This window comes from Pogona vitticeps, chromosome 1, assembly GCF_051106095.1.
Source record: "Pogona vitticeps strain Pit_001003342236 chromosome 1, PviZW2.1, whole genome shotgun sequence".
Classification (NCBI taxonomy): domain Eukaryota; kingdom Metazoa; phylum Chordata; class Lepidosauria; order Squamata; family Agamidae; genus Pogona; species Pogona vitticeps.
In genome coordinates this window covers 112,727,328-112,748,202 of record NC_135783.1, presented here as the reverse complement: position 1 = coordinate 112,748,202, position 20,875 = coordinate 112,727,328, and positions in this window count along the sequence as shown.

The window sequence follows — 20,875 nt, the reverse complement described above, 5'->3', positions numbered from 1 at the left end:
ATGACCTCCATAGGCTCCAGACTCAAAGAATGGTACAAACTAGGCTTTACGGAACCAACCCAAGCAGTCACAGTGTCCCTCCAATCCTCCTCTAGTCCACTGGCAGACTCAGTTTCATTCACTAGCTCTGTAATCCCCCAGCCGTCCCAGTGGAGCTCATCCAGTTCACAGTTTAGGTACAGGCAAACATCTGGAGGTCCAGCTCAATTTACTTACACACCACAGAGAAGTCTGTATTGTCAGGTGGCTGTCACATAGGCGGCCCTCCCTTCTGGAATGCTGCTGCCACTCCTCCTGGCATTTGTGCCTCCAGTGCCTTCTTTGAGTTGGGGCAAGAACTGGATGGTCTCTAGCAGCGAGAGGAATTGGGCCATGGCTGGCAAGACACCAGCTCATACTGTGTACCACAACTTGTCCCTAGGTAGATGTATATGGACCAGCACCCCAGTCCAGGAGTCTTTAATGTAGGTGAAGTTGCAGATCTTGTCCACACACAGGATTGATTCCAGCTCCTCTAAAACATCATGCCATGCTCCTCTATGGTCCAGCCTTATGGTGCCAGTCTCTGTCTCCTCTCCTCTAGCTGCTACCAGTTCTTTTTTCCTTTTCCTCAGCTACCACTGCCTGCCCTCCTTCCCCGACTTTTATTCCATGCAGGCAGCTACAAATTTCTGCCCTGCCTCCTCACTCAGGTGGCTCCCAACAACAAGCTTCTCTTCCCCACCCTGGGCTCAGCAGCTACCTGAAACCCAACAGACGTTTTCTCCAATGAGCCCTCCATAGAGTGCAGGGTGAGAGCAGACGGCCAGGGGCACCAGAGGTGACAGCCTCACAGTTGGTAGTACTGCCAATAGATAACTCACATACAGAGGGGAAGGTGTCATACAGGGCATGTTTCTACCTGGACTACTGTTTGATTGCAGGTCCACTACTACTTAATAATCCTCTGACCCATTTGGCAAACCGCTTTTATATTGCTTACATGTAAACTGCAATGAACATCAGGAAAAAGGTGGGAAGCGTGTTCTAATTTTGCAATGCATTCTCTATTTTGAGAGAATCTGGAAGCCAGCCTGGACTTAAGTGTATGCAAGTCCAGCAAGCTTCAGATCAGGCGCCATAAAATGAGGAGATCATTTGGCTAGACTTTTTATAGAGAAAAGAATTCCAAAGTATGAGCAAATCCAAAAAGTTGCTTCTTAGAGTCAATATAAACAATGTGCTTTAAGAAAAGCATTTCTCTTAAGAAGTGAGAGGAATCTGTTTGTTGTAGAATGTGATCATCCTTAACTGTTTACTTTGCATGCAGAACACTCTCCTATCTACTTGGAGGTAAACATGGGATTAATTCGTAAATCTCATTGTTGAGGAATGTATCTATGACAAAATCCTGTCATAGGAAGGGAAATGGGCTAATCAGCAGAAACGAACATTCTCTTTGATCCTTAAGAACAAAAGATTGAAGAGACAATTCTGTCATTTCAGAAGCCGTGGGACACAGCAGATTTCCACTCTAAGGGTGGAGAGATGCTCAGTTTCAGAGAGGTTCACTCTTAGATGGGGGAAAGAGGAAGTGTGCTGACTCCATCTCAGGTTTTCTAGGATAGGATGCATGCACTTGGTGGCACCAGCATGAGTGTTCAACCAGGGATAGAGAATGCTGGGGTCACTCTGACATGAAACTCACTGGTTGACCATGGCCCACTCACAGCTTCCCCGCCTGACCTACCTCACAGAGTTCATGTGAAGATAAAGTAGAGAGGAAAGGATGTGTATACACTGCCTTGAGCTGATTGGAGGAAAGGTGGGATGTAAATGTAAAAAAAGAGAGAAATAAAAATAATACTTTGAATGAGACTCATTGCAGGAAAGTGCTGATATCTACTAGGCAGCTTACATCCATTTCACCTATGGTGGAACTGTTTTGTTTTGTTTTGGTTTTTTTTAATAGTATTCATTTTCTATTGTGGTGGCGCTGTGGGCTAAACCGCAGAAGCCTGTGCTGCAGGGTCAGAAGACCAGCTGTCGTAAGATCGAATCCACGCGACGGAGTGAGCTCCCGTCGCTTTGTCCCAGTTCCTCGCCAACCTAGCAGTTCGAAAGCATGTAAATGTGAGTAGATAAATAGGTAGCACCTTGGTGGGAAGGTAAAACAGCGTTCCCTAGTCACGCTGGAAACTGTTTTCGGACAAGTGCTGGCTCTACGGCTTGAAAACAGGATGAGCACCACCCCCTAGAGTCAAACACGACTGGACTAAAAATGTCAAGGGGAACCGTTACCTTTACCTTTCTATTAAGCAGCAAATCATATTTTAAACATAATATTTAACAGGATACAGAAAATGTGAACCTCCCACAGTCCTTTTACAGGGCAAAGATTTATACCCCCTTTCCCAGTAAGAATCTTATGTCACACTCTAAACTTCCTTGTGAAGTGTACTGGCTTTCACAGGGGCTTGTTCCATGCTTTAATTTAGGCTCTGGACTGTCATAAGCTTGTGCACAAAAAGCAGTGTGGGGCTGTGTCGTGGGGATCAAACTATGTTGTACAGCTAGGCATGCCCCCGAAAGAACCCTAAACCTAACTGTAATGCTAATCAGCAGATTGTTGTACACCTACAGCTGGCATTGATAAACCTCTTCTCTGATAATAGCAACATGCTATTTAAATGTTGAACACTTTTTCTTAGGTTTATCCCTTAATAGATGTTATGCCTGAGAGTAGGGGATACCATTTATCAATAAACAAATACACCATGCAATCATTAAAAGGCCAGAAAGAAGATCACTAATTTGAGACACTGTTGTTCAAATTTACTGAATGTGTCAGGCCTCCTAAATCTGTAATTGCTCCCCTGCAATCACATGAGTATTATTGGAGGAAATGAATTGACAATTGACAAAACATCTAATTCCCCTTCCACCAGCTCCTAAATTGTAGAATCATTAACATGGAGATGGTTGGACTAAGACACAGTGGAATATAACCGATTGAAAGAAGTTGGAAAACTGACTAAAGTTTTTTTTATTATTGCTTACGTTGATTGCTCTTTGATGTGTTATATATCTGTTCTATATTTGGCACAAAAACTGAAGTGCTGGAGTCTTAATAAACGGCTGAAGTAAAATCTTTCTAGAGGGTGAAGTGAGGACACAAAGAAGAGGTCCAGGAGTACCCAGTGTTTAGATAATAGTGTAAAAGAGTATATTCTGTGTCTGGATGAGAAGTAGCAGAGGCAGATCTGTGGGCAGGATTCCCTGCGTACTGCTGAAAAGTGCCATGCTGGCTTCAGAGGGTATCCTAGAGTGGTCGCAATGACCAGATAGGCGGGGTACAAATAAAATAAATAAATAAATAAATAAATAAATAAATAAAATAAAATCCCAGCCAAATGTGTATAATGTTTTTCTTGTGTGATCCTTAGGATGTTGCAACAGAAGATGGTGGACAGCAAGATAAATGCACTTGACTTTCTTAGCCCTACCTCTGCTTATCACTTGGCTCAATCTTAAATTACCCTAACCCCCTGCCCCACGAGCCCCATGAAGCACCATCAGCCACAGTCCCTGGCAGAAAGTGGATTCTGGTAGGTAGCAGGTAACTGAACATCTTCTGTTGTTGCAGTAGGTTTCTTCTCTGCTTGACAAACGCCAATGTAGTTGGGGAGGACAAGACCAACTCCATCTCACTTCTTTGGATAGTACACAGATTCTAATATTGAAGCATTTTGTCAAAGCATGTACGATAGCATTTTGCATTGCCTGACAGGATGTCAAGCAGTGCCATGATCTAGAATGAACTTCATATGAGTCACAAGGAAGCAAAAGGATGACCAATTAGCAGAAGGCTGGATGAGACATCCATGGACCTTGCTGGGTTTTTTTTATCTATTGGTAACACCACACATGATGAAGGGTAACTGAACGTAGCTGGCCAATAGCCAGTTGTGTGATTTAAGTCAATGCAATCTAAATGTTACATTGTCTGTATGATATTTCCACATACAAGTTGCCTCTTGATTCTGCATTCAGCAAAGGATGAATACGCATGTGTGAAGCAGCCCCTTTGTAAGTGAGCTTATAAGGTAATCTTGCTGAAATCTGGTCGATTTGTATTACGATGCTCACTTGTCCTGGAATCAGGATTGTTAGATCAACTTGAATTCTGTAACTTAAAGGAAGTTCAAGGACTTCAATCTGTTTCTATGTGCAGAAAGAAATGGAAGAACATTTGTCGCTCTAGTTCCTATGAAGGAGATCGTTCTTTCCTTGTCCTCTCCACCTTTCTGTGTATCAGTTCACAATTTATTCTCACTTCATAAAATTGGAGTATATTTTTTCAAACTCTATCCTAAATGGAACCTCTCTGCCACCCATCATGCCCCTTTCGCCCTGCAGCTTCGACCATTTTCTCCTAAGCGCTTGATATCAATATTCCCCATCTCTCTCTCTCAGACAGTCTGTTTCAAGAATGGGACTGAAACTAACTTCCTCCCTAAAAGCAAGCTCCCCCCCCCAACTTCCAAAGGATGTTTGGGAGGACCATCATTTCACATTCATCTACCCTTCATTTATTCTGCCATCAACCTAGCCAGCAACAACAAAACCGCAAACAGGCCATATAACAAGCTTTTTTGAAACTTTGCAGACATTAAAGGATTTTTCTAACAGCACTCATTTCCCTTACTTCTTAACATGTTAAATTTGAGTGGCTTGCTAGGGCTTCAATAAATAATTTAAACATTCTATATCCTATTTGGCGATGGTTTATAAAGAACACAAGCAGCTAGGATTAGTTATTTTAACCAAGTAAACGTTTCCCACCCCAAATCAAGCTGAATTTCACAATGGAAGTACTGTACTGTATTTCCAGCTTGCTATATTCTTTCCATCATACTTTAAACCGATCACGTCCTCAACACAAACAGTAATGTTAAGTGCATTCAAGACCTTGCATAGACAGAGGGTATTTCCCTGAACAATGCTAAGAATTAATCTTTAATGTACTTTATCCGAGTATGTTCAATGAGGCATGTAATAGGGAAAATAATTATATTTAGTTCAAGTAACAATCCAGAGAAATGTAGATTGTTCATTCAAATTACCTAGTAGATAGCCATTGCCTAATTCACGAAAGCAACGATGTGTATGATTGCAACCGTGTGTACAATCACAGTGTCATTAACTACCATTATTACAGCAAACATGGTAGCTAGGACTCTAGAAAAGAGTATTAAATTAAGAAAATAAATTTCTAATACTATTAGAAAATGGTATTAAAGCATCTTGGTATTGGTCCTGCCCACCACCACCACTCCACTCCACAAAAAAAATTGGTTGTGATGTCTGTTGGAGAGTCTCTGTGTGATCACCTAATCCGAATAGAGGTGTAAAATGGGCTGCAAATCAAGCTGCAGGGAGACCAAGTAGCTTCAATTCAGGTTGCCAGTGTAGTCACAGCTGGAGCGCAGGGCAAAGATTTTGTTCTGTGGTCTTCTCCCTCAGTGGCCCCTCACCTCTTCAGGAACAGTAGAGGTAAATCTCACAAAAAGCTTTTCGTTTAGTTCAGGTGTTCTTGAGTTGGTCCCCTGCGGTGCTGTGGTGATATAGTGAGGGCTGCAAGGTCTAGCTTGCCCCTGTTTTCCACTGGTTAATCTGTACAATGATGCTAAGAATCAACTTAGAATTAAAAGCTCTATTAATGTTGCTATTTCTGATGCAGCTGAAGGTGCCAAACTGTTACAGTGGACCCTTGACTTACAGACGGCTTGACTTACAGACTTTTTGAGTTACAGACTTCTCTGGCCACAAAATTTAGGTTTGACTTGCAGCCTGAGATTTGATTTACAGACCAGAAAAAAACCAAAATGGAACAAAAACGGCCTGTTACGGGATTAATCGGTTTTCAACGCACTGTAGGTCAATGGAGACTTGACCTACAGACTTTTTGACTTGAGAACCGCCTTCCAATACGGATTAAGTTCTCAAGTCAAGACCCCACTGTAATTGAAGCTAACTGTGAGTCGGTGCAGATTCATGAATCAAGTAAATAAGTACACATGGAATGAATCTGGCGAACTTTCATGAGTTTTATTCATTGTTAAAGGGAGAGGGTAATGGAAGGACATCATGTCCAACAAACAGTTGTGTGCAGTCAAACACAGCTTTCTCAGAGGATGCAGTCCCAGCCTTCTGTCATAGCAGGCTTTTTGATTCTTTTTTTGGGTGGGGGGAGTAGAGTAAGCAGCACCTATCAGCAGCTAAGTTAACTTGTGTTGTTAGCAACACTTAAGAAAATGTTGGAATGGTCAGTAGAGCACAGATCCCCTTTTGAAAAATAATCATGGTCCTTTCTCTTTATCTAGGAAAATATTCCAAGATAGGAAAGGTAAGAGGAACCCTAATTCTAACTAAGTTGGAGCTGGTGGAAGCAATGGCTGCCTCTCAAGAACGAAGACAAGATACCGCCTTAGTCCTCTCCCAGAACCAGTTGAGAGAGAAATAGGAGAAGGAAAGGAAGAGACATCAGCAACCCCAAAAGTGTCACTCAAGGCTGAAGGAAGATCAGCATCAGTCAGAGCGGATGAAAGACAGACTAGAACTGATGAAATCATTCTCTCATCATCTGCTCTTCCCTGTGCAAAGTCATGGACTTTCTTCAGTGTAAAATTATTTGTTTCCAGTCAACTCCTATCCACCAGTGCTGGTATCAGAATGGCTAAATCTTTTGGAGTTCTACTCACCTATGAGAAAAGAAAATTAGATTTTCATTGGCTAAAGCCAATGTCTTGTCAAACCACTATTGACAGGGAACCATCATGATTTTATGGGCTGGACAAATACATTTATCACACACTGTTAAAATCCACATATTTCTCAGATTTAATTGCATGGCAGATTGGTCTAATTGCCCCTTAGAAACAGAATCTAGGTATATCAGATAGTAAGCACTGAAGTTGGGAATCATTGGCCTTATTTAATTTTTATTTCTTATTTTATCAGGGGAAAATAGGTAAATAGGAACTTTTTTTCTAGTATGCAGTTAGCTTTGTATTCCCATACATCTATTATTGTTGTTGTTGTTGTTGTTGTTGTTGTTGTTGTTGTTGTTGTTGTTGTTGTTAACTAACATTCTGTCAACTTTGTTTAGAACTAGAGAATGTAAATTTATTTTCTCCCTTTAAATCTTCATTTGTCGGAATGTAAAAAGTTATTTGCTGTTTTCTCTCTAATTCCATGCTATTTCTACCATTGGATTCTTTTGCATACAAGATTCTCTCTTTCAGTATATTTATCTCTAGTACTGCTTTTAGGTTTTTTTGCATCTATTAAAACCTTATGTGGAATGACTCGGTACTGAGTGATTAGAAGTATGATAATCATGAAAATCATCATCTGGTATGTTGATACTATAAAATAAATTATTTGCAGATGTTCATTGCAAATTACCCATGTTTCCCCCCAAATAAGACAGGGTCTTATATTAATTTCTGCTCCAAAAAACATATTAGGGCTTATTTTCAGGGGATTTTTTTATGTACTGTACAAAAATCTGCATGGATTCTAATACAGCCATGTCATCTTCCTCTTGTTGCTGCACAGTGGTGGAGGGAGGGGTTTCACTTAACTAGAACTTATTTTGGGGGTAGGGCTTATATTACAAACATCCTGAAAAATCATACTAAGGCTTATTTTCAGGTCAGGTCTTATTTTCAGGGAAACAGGGTACATATTATCCTATACAATGCCATCAGACTGAATTAAAAGAACTAGTTCAGTTCTATTTTTAGATACCACCCATAATATATTATAGTCAATACTTTGTTCAATCAAGCACATTTTAAAAGAAAATAATAATAATATGTCAATGTAAATTAATCATAAAAGTTTAAAAATAAAATATTGTAGGGTATAACTGCTCTGGAATTTACCCCATGGTTTGTGCCAAATGAAGCACAGTTAAATTAAGAAGACAAAAATCATGCCTATTGAAGAACTACACAACTTTAATGTTGACAATGAAGAAATTGAAATTGTTAATGATTTTGTATACCTTGGTTCAATCAGTCCAAATGGAGACTGGAGCAACAAATCGGAAGGCTGAGATGTGAAAGGACAACTATAAAGGAATTAGCAAAGATCATCAAGTGTAAGGATGTGTCACTGGAGACAAAGACCAAGATCATCCACACTATTATATTCCTGATGGCTAGGTATGGGTGTGAAAGCTGGACAGTGAAGAACTCTTCACAGGAAAAAAATGATTCATTTGAAATGTGGTGCGGGGGGGGGGGGAATTTGTGGATACTATGGTCTGCCAGAAAGATGAACAAGTGGGTCCCAGAGCAAATCAAGACCAAACCTTTTTTCTGGAGGCAAAAATGATGATACAGAGCTTGTCCTGCTTTGGAAACATAATGAGAAGGTAAGATTCCCTGGAAAAAAGCAAAATTTTGAAGGCAGCGGGAAAAGAGGAAGATCAAATATGAGATGGATTGAGTCCCTAAAGGAACCATAGGTTTGAGCTTATAAGAGCTGAGTGGGACTGTTGAGGACAGGACATTTTAGAGATCACTCATTTGGAAGTGACTTGACATCACATAACAACAACAGCAGCACAGTTGAATTCAATACATTTTCTACTGACAACATTCCATACAGCTAATCACAAGTAAGCCCAGTCTTTTTTCATAGATGCTCATTGCTTCTTGTTCACCTAGCAGGGAGAAGTGTTATCTTATAATGATTCCATTAGCATCACATTTTTCCTGGTTTGTGTATGTGTGATTGATTGCCTATACCCTGTTTCCCTGAAAATAAGACCTAACCTGAAAATAAGCCCTAGTATGATTTTTTCAGGATGCTCGCAATATAAGACCTTTGACCCAACTCTGGGAGGCAGCGGAAGACAGGAGGGCCTGGTGTGCACTGGTCCATGGGGTCACGAAGAGTCAGACATGACTAAACAACAACAAAAGTGAAACCCACCCTCCACCATTGTGCAGCAACCAGAAGATGCTATGACTGTATTTAAATAAATGTATATTGTTGTACATGAAAAAAATAAAACATAAAATAAGCCCTAATGCATTTTTGGAGCAAAAATTAATATAAGACCCTGTTTCGGGAAAATACGGTATCAGTCCAAAGGTGTAGTGGCAGGAATGCCCTAGAGTATTGTTGGCAATGAGGTATTTAAAAAATGGCAAATGACATAGCACTGAATTAATAGAGTAACTTATGATATTGCAGCACTTATCTGAGATAGCACTCAATCAGGAAAGCATAATCTAAAATGGCTGTTATAGGTTTTTTGTGCTGTTTGGCCATGTTCTGAAGGTTTTTCTTCCTAATGTTTCACCAGTCTCTGTGACTGGCATCTTCAGAGGACAGGCATGTTCTGAAGGTTTTTCTTCCTAATGTTTCACCAGTCTCTGTGACTGGCATCTTCAGAGGACAGGAATTAAAACTCTGTGTTCTCGTAGTGTGTGGGATAGTTGAGTATTTATAGCTGTGGAATCAGCTTTTCGTCCTTTTCAGGAGATTCGGTGATTATAGTGATCAGGGTGTATTGTTGTGATAAGGGGGGAGACGTCTGTCACTGTGATTGACAGGTGTTGTTAGCTAGTCTTTTTGTGTGCATTGGTCACTGGTCCTTGTGACCTTTTGCAGGCTGTGTTTTTCAGTGCTGGGAGCCAGGTTTTGTTGAGTCTTAGACTTTCTTCTTTTTTGTTCTGTACTGACATCCAATACTGCATGGAAAGATTTGCCAGTACAGTGAGAACATCTCCCTCGAGTAAACACCTCTTCTCTCTCTTTCACACAATTTTTATTATGGTTTTCCAGTTTAGTGCTATGTCAGGTAAGCACTGCAGTCTCACTAGGGGATCTATTATTGCTGCACAGGAGTGCAGGAACAATAGATATTGTGCAACAGAGCTAATCAGCATTCTGAGTGTAAAGCAACAAAAACAATAGGGACACCTCAAACAAAAAAATTATAACTTTGAAACTGGACCACATTAGATCAGTGTGGAATTAGCAAGTCAACCCCTTTTATAACTTCCATTGATTCAATAGGCCTTCTGTATTTGTGCCTTACTGTTGGATTTCAGACATGGACATATTATTCTGCAAGAAGAGGCAAGTTAGAAATTTAGGAGTTAACAAGGACTAATATTTTGTCAAGCTTGAGGATAGCAGTCTCCAAGAATATATCTGAAACAAGCAGAGCACCATGGAGAACTGACATTTTGAAATACTCAGGGGATTCTGCTGGCTGACTAACATATATTTTTTAAAGAAATGTATTCCTTCTGCGGGAGCACAAGGGGACAAGGAAAATGCAATTGTTGAACTACCAAGAATGTTACTACTAAAGTTATCTTATAGAATTTACGAGTGACAAAGATTATCTAAATTTGGATTAAGCTATCATGTGAGCTATGCCAATTTGCAGTGCTAAGACTTGACTTTGCAGGTTCTCAACTAATGGGAAGGAGGCTCCTGATGGATGATCTCCAGCATCATTCTTTACTGCAGTAACAATGGAAAGGAGGGCAATGCTACTGAGAAGTAAGGAATGGGTAAGGAAAAAAGAAACATGAATCTGCTATTGCTGAAATGGAGTGTGAAAGTTAGCTGCGATTCCTCAGGATTCACTAAAACAATAATTTCCAAACTTTTTGGCATTGTGATCTCTCTTTGATTTTTGAGAAACCTCTACACATCCTCACCACTCCCTCATTTACCATCACCCCACTCCCTTCTAACAAAAAATTAAATTTGTTACTTAAAAACTTAGTTTGTTTTAAAAAAAGGAATTACGATCATCACAATTCATTCTTCTTCTGACAAAAAGTTAACAGAAATGTGATTTATCTGAAGATATAACAGAAACCCAATGTGGATTTAATGTGGAAAATGATGAAAAATTCACAATGTCTTCTTCACCCTTGCAAATATCTTCATGACTTCCAGAGGGGCACAACCACCTCTTTGGCTACCAATGCTGTTAAGGGTTATTTGAACCTGCCTAGAAATGTACAGTTCATTTGGCCAGGTATAGTCTCACAGCCAGTATCCAGGTCCTGGCACTTGTTGCAGATGTAGCATCCCTTATTAATATGGCTGCCTAACCCTAGCCCTAGCCCTAACCCTAACCTACCTGGCACTTGCTGAAGCTACCCATAAGAGGGAGGAACATCCTGACTTGAGACAGCTTCTCATCAATTGGAACCATTTTTGGAAGGGAAGGAAACATAACAGGAGTACAATGGGCCAAGGGGGTAGGCTTTGCCATGTGACATCCCCCCCAACCCCTGCCCAGTTACTTAAAGATCTATTATGAGGATGCACCTGTGCATCACTGAATCCATGCAGTTCCAACAATGTATCCCACCCCCAAACCTTTGCTCCGTCATAGCTCCAGTGCTTTGGGAACTCACCAAAGAAGGGGGTAGGGGGGTTAGACATACTACCTTTACTTTCACCTTGATCCCCATCACAGCCCATTCACACACTGAGCATTTCTTCAACTTTCATTGCACCCATGATATCGGTACCACATCCCAAAGTCCACGCAGTGCAGGGCAGCTCCACTATAGGAGCTGATTTCTGCTGGTGCTCCTCAAGAAGGGAGTTCTCTATAAAGCAATGGTTTTAGTAGCCCTTCCCCCCCCCAAAAAAAAACACAATGCCAGTAAACAAATGCCCATGCTCTAGTAGCTGCTTGGCCACTAGGAGTGGAAGCAATATCTGTTACACCCACCCACCCCCCATTTCATCTCTGTATTGTTATGCTTCTAGCAAACCTATTCCACCTGCTGGAGGAAACCTGCCCATGATTCAGCATAGTCATGATTTCATGCATTTTCCCAACTACTGTACCATAATTATGTAAAAACGGAGATCCTGATTCCCATGGTTGGCCTTTGAAGATACAGTGCAGCACCGAGTATTAAATTAACATTTCCCAAGAACAGCTTCCCTCACAAGTCAGGTCCCTCAAAAGCCCTGTCTGGTTAAATGTTGTGGATTGTGTGGGTGTACTTCTAGAGGACTTGCCAAACAATTCAAACTCCGAACGTTATTGATGTTATTGTTGTGCAATTAAGGGAATAAAATAAAGTTAAAATCCTTTCCCAGTTAAATTCAAAGTTCTGGTTCTAACCTTTAAAGCTACCTCAAGGACCACATCTCCCATTATGAGCCTGCTCAAAATAAGATCATTAGGAGAGGCTGTTCTTTCATTCTCACAGATACACTTGGTAGGGACACAGGAGAGGGCCTTCTCCATGGCTGCTCCCAGATTATGGAATTCCCTCCGGCAGGAAACCAGGCTGGCCACAGCTTTGCTATCCTTCCACAAGCAGGCAAAGACCTTTCTCTTAAGGCACGCTTTCCCTGAGTGGGAGTTTTTAAAAAGATTGTTGCACCTTGCTGCTTTGAATGTGTTTTGGTGTAACTTCTGTTATTTGTTTGATCCTTTTTAGTATTTGTTTACTCACTGTTGTTAGATTTTCTATTGTTCTTTACTGATGTAAACCGCCTTGAGTCTTTTTAAAGAGAAAGATCGGGTTAAAATGTTATAAACAAACAAACGAATAAATCTTACATCGAAGCAAGCAAGTTTAGGAAGCATAATTTGAAAAGCAAGGACTTCTGAGGACATACAATATCTGCAGAGTTTTGGCAGAAATGGGTCCTTGTGAGTCACAGCGCCATTAAAAGCTTAGACGCAAACTCTTTGAGAGTAGGCAAAGAGTACCTTTGCTAGCCCGGTACAGAGCTTGGAAATGTAAATTTTCTGGACTAGCTCTCCACAAACACAACTCCTGAGAGATATAGTTCATTGAAGCCTTTTTAATATATCCTAGGCTGTGGCCCAGCATGACACTCCACCACCTTATAGAAGTCTCTGCCTGAGAGATGTGGCGAAAGGGCAGTTACTGAGCTGAACGGAGCCTGTGTGAAGCTGCCCTTGATCCAGCCTGACTGCCACATCAGAATGCAAACCATGCGAAGTGCTAATCGCAGGGCGCAGGGATGCAATGCTTTTCAGCTGCAATTTATTACTCTTGGCAGAAGCCAAAATGAGATAAAGTGTTTTTATTCATGGAAATGCATCTCCATAATCCGTAAATGCCGTCAACATGTTAAGTGTGTTGTGCTTCTCATCCATCTGTGGGGCTTTCGCAGGTTTAAGCTAATTCCCCCAGTTAAGCAACTGAAATGTTTCACTTCTTGTTTGGCCAGGTTTTCTTCATTAGCGGCAACTGCGAACAAGTTCCATCAGGAGGAATTGCTTCAATCCTCTGGGAAAATAGAATGGTATTTTAAAAGAAAACCCGTTGCTTCGAGGCTCATTATGGCTTGTGATGTCCTGCCCTGTGTAGGCTGAGGGCTCAGCGGGTGCTTCAACCTGGCCTCTAGCCAACCCATTCTCCATCACAAAGCTGACCCAAGACATTCTGCTGTGTGGGTTGAAGCAATTAATACTACCTCTCCTCCCTCCCTCATAATACACAGAACCCACAACCAGCCAAGTTATTTTGGCACCAGAAGGAAAAAAATCCCACAAGTCTCCCTCAACACCTCTCTAGTGATAGAAACGGAAGACTAAGAAATTAATAGCTAACCATTTTACTGTCTTTTCATGATGCCCAGAGCTACTGCCTGCGGTATATGCCTCACTTTGTCTAACGACAGGGTCAGCTCAGCCTTTTGATTACCAGAGCTTGCTCGTTCTCATACGCTTTTGTTCTCTCTCCAAATTCACATGTACTGTATCTGATATTTCAGACAACTCTTCTTCATTATCAGTGCGTGTCCTTGACATATTTCTCTTAGATCTAGATTTGCGCTACAGATATTTTACTGATTTCTCTTTTAATATGGATAGAAAGTATATACATTGCATGCCAATGGGAGTGAGTGGGATTTTTTTTTTCTAAAACTGCACACATCTCCCCACGTCATCATCACAATGTTTCTCCTCCCAGTTCTTTGTATTCTATTGAAAGAATTAGTAGTAGTTTTTATATTTTGCAAAAAATTTGCAATACCACATTTGAGAATGAAATTTGATAAGAAAACCACAAGGTAGAATACTCATGGTATCCCTTATGAATTCACATGAAGCAAGAAGATTCCATGTGGCTATGCAGGACACGTGATCTACACATGCGTCCAGTAAATCTGAGAGGGGATCCATGCATGTACAGCTTTTCCTGGACTCCTCTCTCTTCTAGAGAGGGCCTCTATCTCCATATGTCACCTTCTCACTTGAGCATTGCATCTTGCTAAACATGGAGGAGGGAAGGGGGAATGAAGTTTGGGATAGGGCTGATGGGTGTCACACCTCCTCCTCTCAGTTGATTTGAACACCCCTTCGGGAATTAGCATGAGGGCAATAGGGGCAAAAATGAAATGCAGAAGGAAATGGGAGAAAGGTACCATCCTTTCAGGAAGGGAAAAAGTACCCAAATGCTACTTCTGAACTGTGGACATTGCCAATGTGGAAGGAACTCACTCCACCCTGCCCAGAATAGCTCTGACCACAATGAGGATGTAGAATTCTTCTTCTCCTCTCTAGCAAGGAAAGGGGAGAAAACCTTGAGCAGGGCCTCATAGAGACAGTTTGCTGCCTGAGGGAAAGGAAAAAAATGTAGCCCCTTTGTCACCTGGACTGGCAGTTGAACCCTACCTCTATACTGGGGATGGGGAGAGCCTCCATCACCACCCTGAACAGCTGCAGGTTAGTTATGGGATCGTAAGACTGGCCTCCTGGAACCTGAGCAATCCACAAAACAAAAGGGAATGGCCAGGCAGCTCCTGCCACTTCCACACTATCTCTCAACTGCTGCCTGAAGCTGCCAACTCAGGGTAGAAAACAGATCTTATAGGAAGCCCATAACTAGAAGAGGGAATTCCTTAAGGGCTGGGGGCATCTGAATGCATACCAAGAGGCTTTCCAATTATGGAATTTAAATTATGGAGGACATAATTTACAAATAAGCTTGCTTTGCTTTATGCGTGGCCTTCAGTACTTGAACAGGGGAATTGCTTAACGTCTGAACATTGTGCTTTCAGCAGGCTTTTTCTTTTTGCTTTTGTTTCCCTATTACTTTGGCTTATATTCTCTCTCTCTCTCTCTCTCTCTCTCTCTCCTCTCTCTCTCTCTCTCTCTCTCTGTGTGTGTGTGTGTGTGTGTGTGTGTGTGAATTTTGCAGACATTTTCACCTGTTTTCATTGAAAGTGGTCCTGCTTCTGGGATGGGGGGGAGATTGTATGTTCCATTCATAATAGGCATGGTACATGCAAGAAGCACACCTATTTTTATCTTCAGCCACAAACATATGCACATAGAACCGACTTCTGCCACGGATACAGGTGTGCCTACCCACAGCAGATCCAAGTGCCTTAACGGTACCCCAATGCCATGTTGCTTATACACATGAAAGCAAAGGTATGAAACAAGAGTCGGACACAACTGGACTAAAATGTCAAGGGGAACCTTTACCTTTTCCCATTCAAATGGTAACCAAGGCAGACTCTGCTTAGCTTTGGAAATCAGAACAGACTGCCCAGGTGGCTATGCAGGACACGTAATCAACATGACATGGTGGCTTTTAGGGTAAGATGTAACAGAATCAATGCTGTGTGTGTGTGGCCTATGTATGTATGTATGTATGTATGTATGTATGTATGTATGTATGTATGTATGTATGTATGTATGTATGTATGTATGTATGTATGTATGTATGTATGTATGTATGTATGTATGTACGTGTGTGTGTGTGTGTGTGTGTGTGTGTGTGTGTATACACACACATATATATATATACACACACACACATATGTATATGTATATGTATATGTATATGTATATGTATATGTATATGTATATGTATGTATTCACACTTTGGGGTGAGTGTGAGTGGGTGTGATGGCAGCAAACCAAGAATAGAAAAAAAATGTTTGATGCCAAAAGTAGAATAACCTCCTCTGGTGTATTTAGGAAGAGCAGCAATTTCATCATCTTCAAAACACTGGGAAATGGCACTATCTGTACGATTATAATATTTGTTTCTATATTTGTTCTGTAAAAAATTAAGAGCACTCTTTTTTATCTCTAAAGCCCACGTCCCTGCTCCCCTACTTCTTCAAAGACTGCCATCTCATCATTTTATTATTTTTTGTCATTGGCTTTCAACTTTCAACAAGGCATGTGCTCTATTTTTTTTCTTTCCTCTTGTTTATCATTTAGGTTATTTTTTTTGTTGGATTTTTCCACTTCCTGACTGAGCTTTAAAAAAAGGTCTTGAGCTATAAGAATTCAAAGCCTTGAAACTAATTAGGTAGAATGCTCCTTGTGTCTATTTTAGAAGCTTTTGATATTAAAAGTGGGTGAAATTGTTTTTGCTACTTTAAAAAAGAATCCTAACATGATGACTTCTTGAATATAGGAGCAAAATCAAAAATACTGTACATACAAAGTCCGTTCTTACAATATGGTTATCTTTAATTCTTTTCAGAAGGGAATAAATATAAATGGTTTCAAGGTTGATAACCATTTGTCTTTACTTTGAATATATGGAGCTGGAAGAAAGAAAATATCAGTTTTTGATTATGGCCCAATCCAACTAAATGCAGCCTCTGTATAACAATAATCACCTGCCATCAAGTCAATTCTGACTTAAGGTGACCCTTGTCAAGTTTTTCTAGGCAGAGATTACTCAGAAGTGGTTTACCCTTCCCTTATTCTGGGAATGTCCTGGGACTGTGCAGCTTGCTCAACGCCACACATGCTGGCTCTTCTCCACAGAGCCACAATGGGGAATTGAACTCTCAACCCAGATACCTATCTCACTGAGCTATCCAGCCAGCTACTGAGCCTCTGTATAGGAAACATGCTGTACATGGAGAAAGTCCTTTGGTAAAGATGGATCTCACTTTAGACTTGGGAAGCCTGAGAATACAAACTGCATTTCTAGCATCAGGAATTATCTGCTATGGGGGGTGGGGGGGGTGGCTGCCAAGAACAGGGACATGACATTTTCACCACCTCAGAGCCTAGAAAATTACTTCTGAAAAGCATGCAATTGGTTGCTAAATGTGCTGCTTCCACCACCACCACCGTACATTTACTGCTGCAAAATGGGAGGACTTTGCTCACTTTACTTTTTACTTTCTTTTTTGAAGAAAAAAAGCCAATATTTGAAAAAAAAAAAGAGAAAGAAAAATTTTCTCAAAATGTTCCAAGAAAGAGGTTTTAGTTTTGAAAAAGTAATAAGGGAAAACTGCTTGTTGTTAATGTTATTTGCACAAGGAACTTACAGTACTCTGCATGTTTATAGTTCAACAGTAAATCAAGTGTGTTTCTGAACTTTTTCAGCATCCTATGTCACTGTGATGCCTTAAAAAGTCCTGCCCTGTGTCTGAAAAATCAGGAATCCTGCCAATTAGATGTTTGACAGGAATAACTGACTCTAGCTCCTTGTTCCTCCTCTTTAACCTTTCTCATGCATCATGGCATAAATTAGGAGAGGGGGAAAACCGATCTGATTACAGAGACCTCTCTCTCTGTCTCTCTCTCTCTCTCTCTCTCTATGTGTGTGTGTGTGTGTGTGTGTGTGTGTGTGTGTGTGTGTGTGTGCATGTGTGCATGTGCGTGCATGTGTATGGAAAGGAAAGTCTACTTTACTAGTAATGGGTACACATCAGTTCCTGTAAATCTGCTACCTCCTGCCCAGAAAATCTTTTGGCCATCCAATCAAAAATTCTGCAGCTTTCTGAAGCTCAGTCTCACAATAGACACCCTAGTCTTTAAGATACAACAGGAGTTACTGTCATTTTTTCTTTTACCAGACCAAAGGTCAAAATGGACCATGAACCCTAAATTAGGTGTGGAATTCCTTTTAAAGTCTAAATTTCTTCATTTATCCCAACTCTGCAAATTGCAAACTGAGCTTGCTTTCATTTGATGGCTGACCACTGTGAGATGACATAAGCAGGGTTTCATTCCTTCACAAGCATCAGTGTGCAAACATGGCAGCTTCAAAGGACTGCATGATTTTTGAGGGGAAATGTTCTATCACCTTCCAATTCTAACAGAAGCTAGCACCCCATGTAGTCTGCCCCTAATCTGGCTTCTCTTCATCGAAAAGAACAACGAAGAGACAAGAGATGCTTTTTCACCTTTTTTTTTTTTTACAATAGCGTGATATGGGCTATTCAGATGTCTTCACACCAATACCCTTTTTCATTTTTTGCCTTAAGCTATTACAATTCCCAGTGTGGTGAATAAATAGAATGACAGACTAGGACTCTGGAGCACAGGCTTCGAATCCCCATTCAGCCATGGAAACTGACAGGGGGAACGCAACTGGTAAAACCACTCCATAAATAGCTCACTGACTTTGAAAGCCCTGCTAGAGTCACTATAAGTGGGTTCTGCCTTTACAGCACAGGATACACACACATGCTATTAATACCTGCAAACAAGTGATAACCCTGTAGAAAACATTCCAGCTACCAACATTATGATGTGCACAAAATGGATGCCACATTTAGATTGCTGCTGGGGTGGGAGGGGCACACCAGCAATAGAGCCCCCAATTCCCCTCCATACTTCATGTTGTGTTTACACAGGTGAAGCACGAATAGGGCTATTATGGAACAGTCCTGTGTTGACTCAGAATAGATGTAGTAGCAGCGCCCAGAAGAAACCGAGTTAGGAGTGTCTGAAATAGAATATTTTTTGGGGGGAAAACTTTACACATTTTCCATTCTTAAACTTTTAAAGGGGCTACCCCACCCACCCCAAATATAGGCTACTTCTCCAGCCCAAATCCCAGTTGTTTTTTATACATGTTCTGGGAATTGTCCTCTTTTTTATTTTTAAGGAAAAAATCATGCATTTAAGGAACAGATCACACTCAGTATGTACTGTTTCCAGTCTTGGCTCAGAAGGTCCAAGTTACAACAGGAAAACACACCTCAAGAAGACGTCTTTGGTGGACATGGCCATCAAAATGTGCGTTCTGAGCAGGAGCATGTAAATGTCTGCACCTGTTGGGAGCTTCCTTGAGGCAGAAGAAGAAAAGAAGGGGGAATAGCCTTGAACGACACTTCTTTGCCAAAGCAGCAAACGCTCATTCCATTGATTTCTGAAGCTGCTGTAACAGGGCTTTACACGGCTCTAATCTAACGCTGAACAAGAAAATTCAATTACTGTCATTTCTGCCCGGCTCCCTTCAAGCGGCAGATTGCAAGCTCTAGGGTAACTCAAAAGAAATTCCCTGCACACTCTACCTCCAGTTGGATGCAATGTTTTCACACCAGAAGGTATGAAAAGAAATGTGAGGGATTCCCCTTTTCTAACAGGAAAAGTGACTTGTGTTGTGCACTGCAAATGAGAAAGCTATGTAAGTACTGAATCTGTGCAGGCCGACTCCCCTAGAGTCTTCTTGTTGTCTGGATTGATTTTTTTGAGATAAGTTTCCTGGGGTCAAGCTAGGTAAGACACTGGCAGAGTTATTCCAGTTTTCCCTTCTTTTAAAAGCAAGCAAGCAAGCAAGCAAGCAAGCAAGCAAGCAAGCAAGCAAGCAAGCAAGCAAGCAAGCAAGCAAGCAAGCAAGCAAGCAAGCAAATAAATAAATAAATAAATAAATAAATGTTATGATAGTCTGATAAACTACAATGTGCAATAAAATCTCTGGACTGGGTTCCATACTGTACTGATATTCTAGAATGGTTTTTATGCTAACAGCTTTCTCTCCTTGTTGTGTCTTAAGAAACAACTGACAAAATGTGGTACAAAGTTTTCCTTATAGGGCAAAAAAAATTGCTTCAAGGTTATTGTGGAGCTAGAAATTGTTGGAGTTTTTTGCACCCTTGCATGCTGCCTCTAGTAGGCGCAGCTGGGAGGGACTTTTCTTGGCTGTGGTGACTGCCAGTCTCTCCAGCACTAGCCAATTGTTCCTTCCCCTGTCTCTTAATTCAAAGAGAGCCCCGCCTCTCTGTTTAGTTGTTTTTTTTCCACCTCTGTTGTCTGTTGGCACTCAGTAGTCTGTTGAAATATGCTGCTGAAAGAAGTCATGTTTTGCCAGTTTGCTGTTCGATCTGTTCAACTATAAGTAAATAAACCATGTTATTCTTTCTCTTACTAATGTCTCAGAATGAGCTACTGAGACTATAAATGTCAATTAATCAGAAAAGGAGTGGTCTCCTCTGCAAAATCTGAGGCTATTCTGCTCTGTAAGTCCCTGCACTTCTGTTGCGCATCTAGAAGGATTTAACCAAAAATTCAAAACTCTGTAATAGAAATAACAGAAATCTGTTTTTTTTTTTAAAAAAAAGCCCTGATCCGGTAACAAGAAAAGAAACAAATACACATTCTCCCCTACTTGCACCCTTAGTTGCAGTGGCAATAGTGGGAGACAACTATTTTCAGGCATAGCTGCATCTTCAGACTCCATCAAAGCTGCCACATTTTAGATGGCTAGCTGTGGGGATTTATATGGATCATAGTCAGGCTTTCCACAACTGGAGGGAGTTCCCAAAAGGACACCTTTATCTCCCCAAGTTCCTTGTGAACATTGCTCTGAAAATTATGGATATAATAGAAATGGCCATAATCAACAAAACACCCAAGATTCAGAAAAGCACGTAGAGCATGTGGAAAGGAAAGCCTAAAAATTCAGAGAGAGCAATTCCCTCTCTGGCATTATTTTGTTGGGAGAGGGAGGAGGTTATGTATATGAAAGTGGCACACACCACAAAGGTACAGTATCCACAAATCAAAAGTTGCAATGTTTCAGAAGGATTGTTACAGGGATTAAACGATTATGATATGTGCAAACAAATCTAA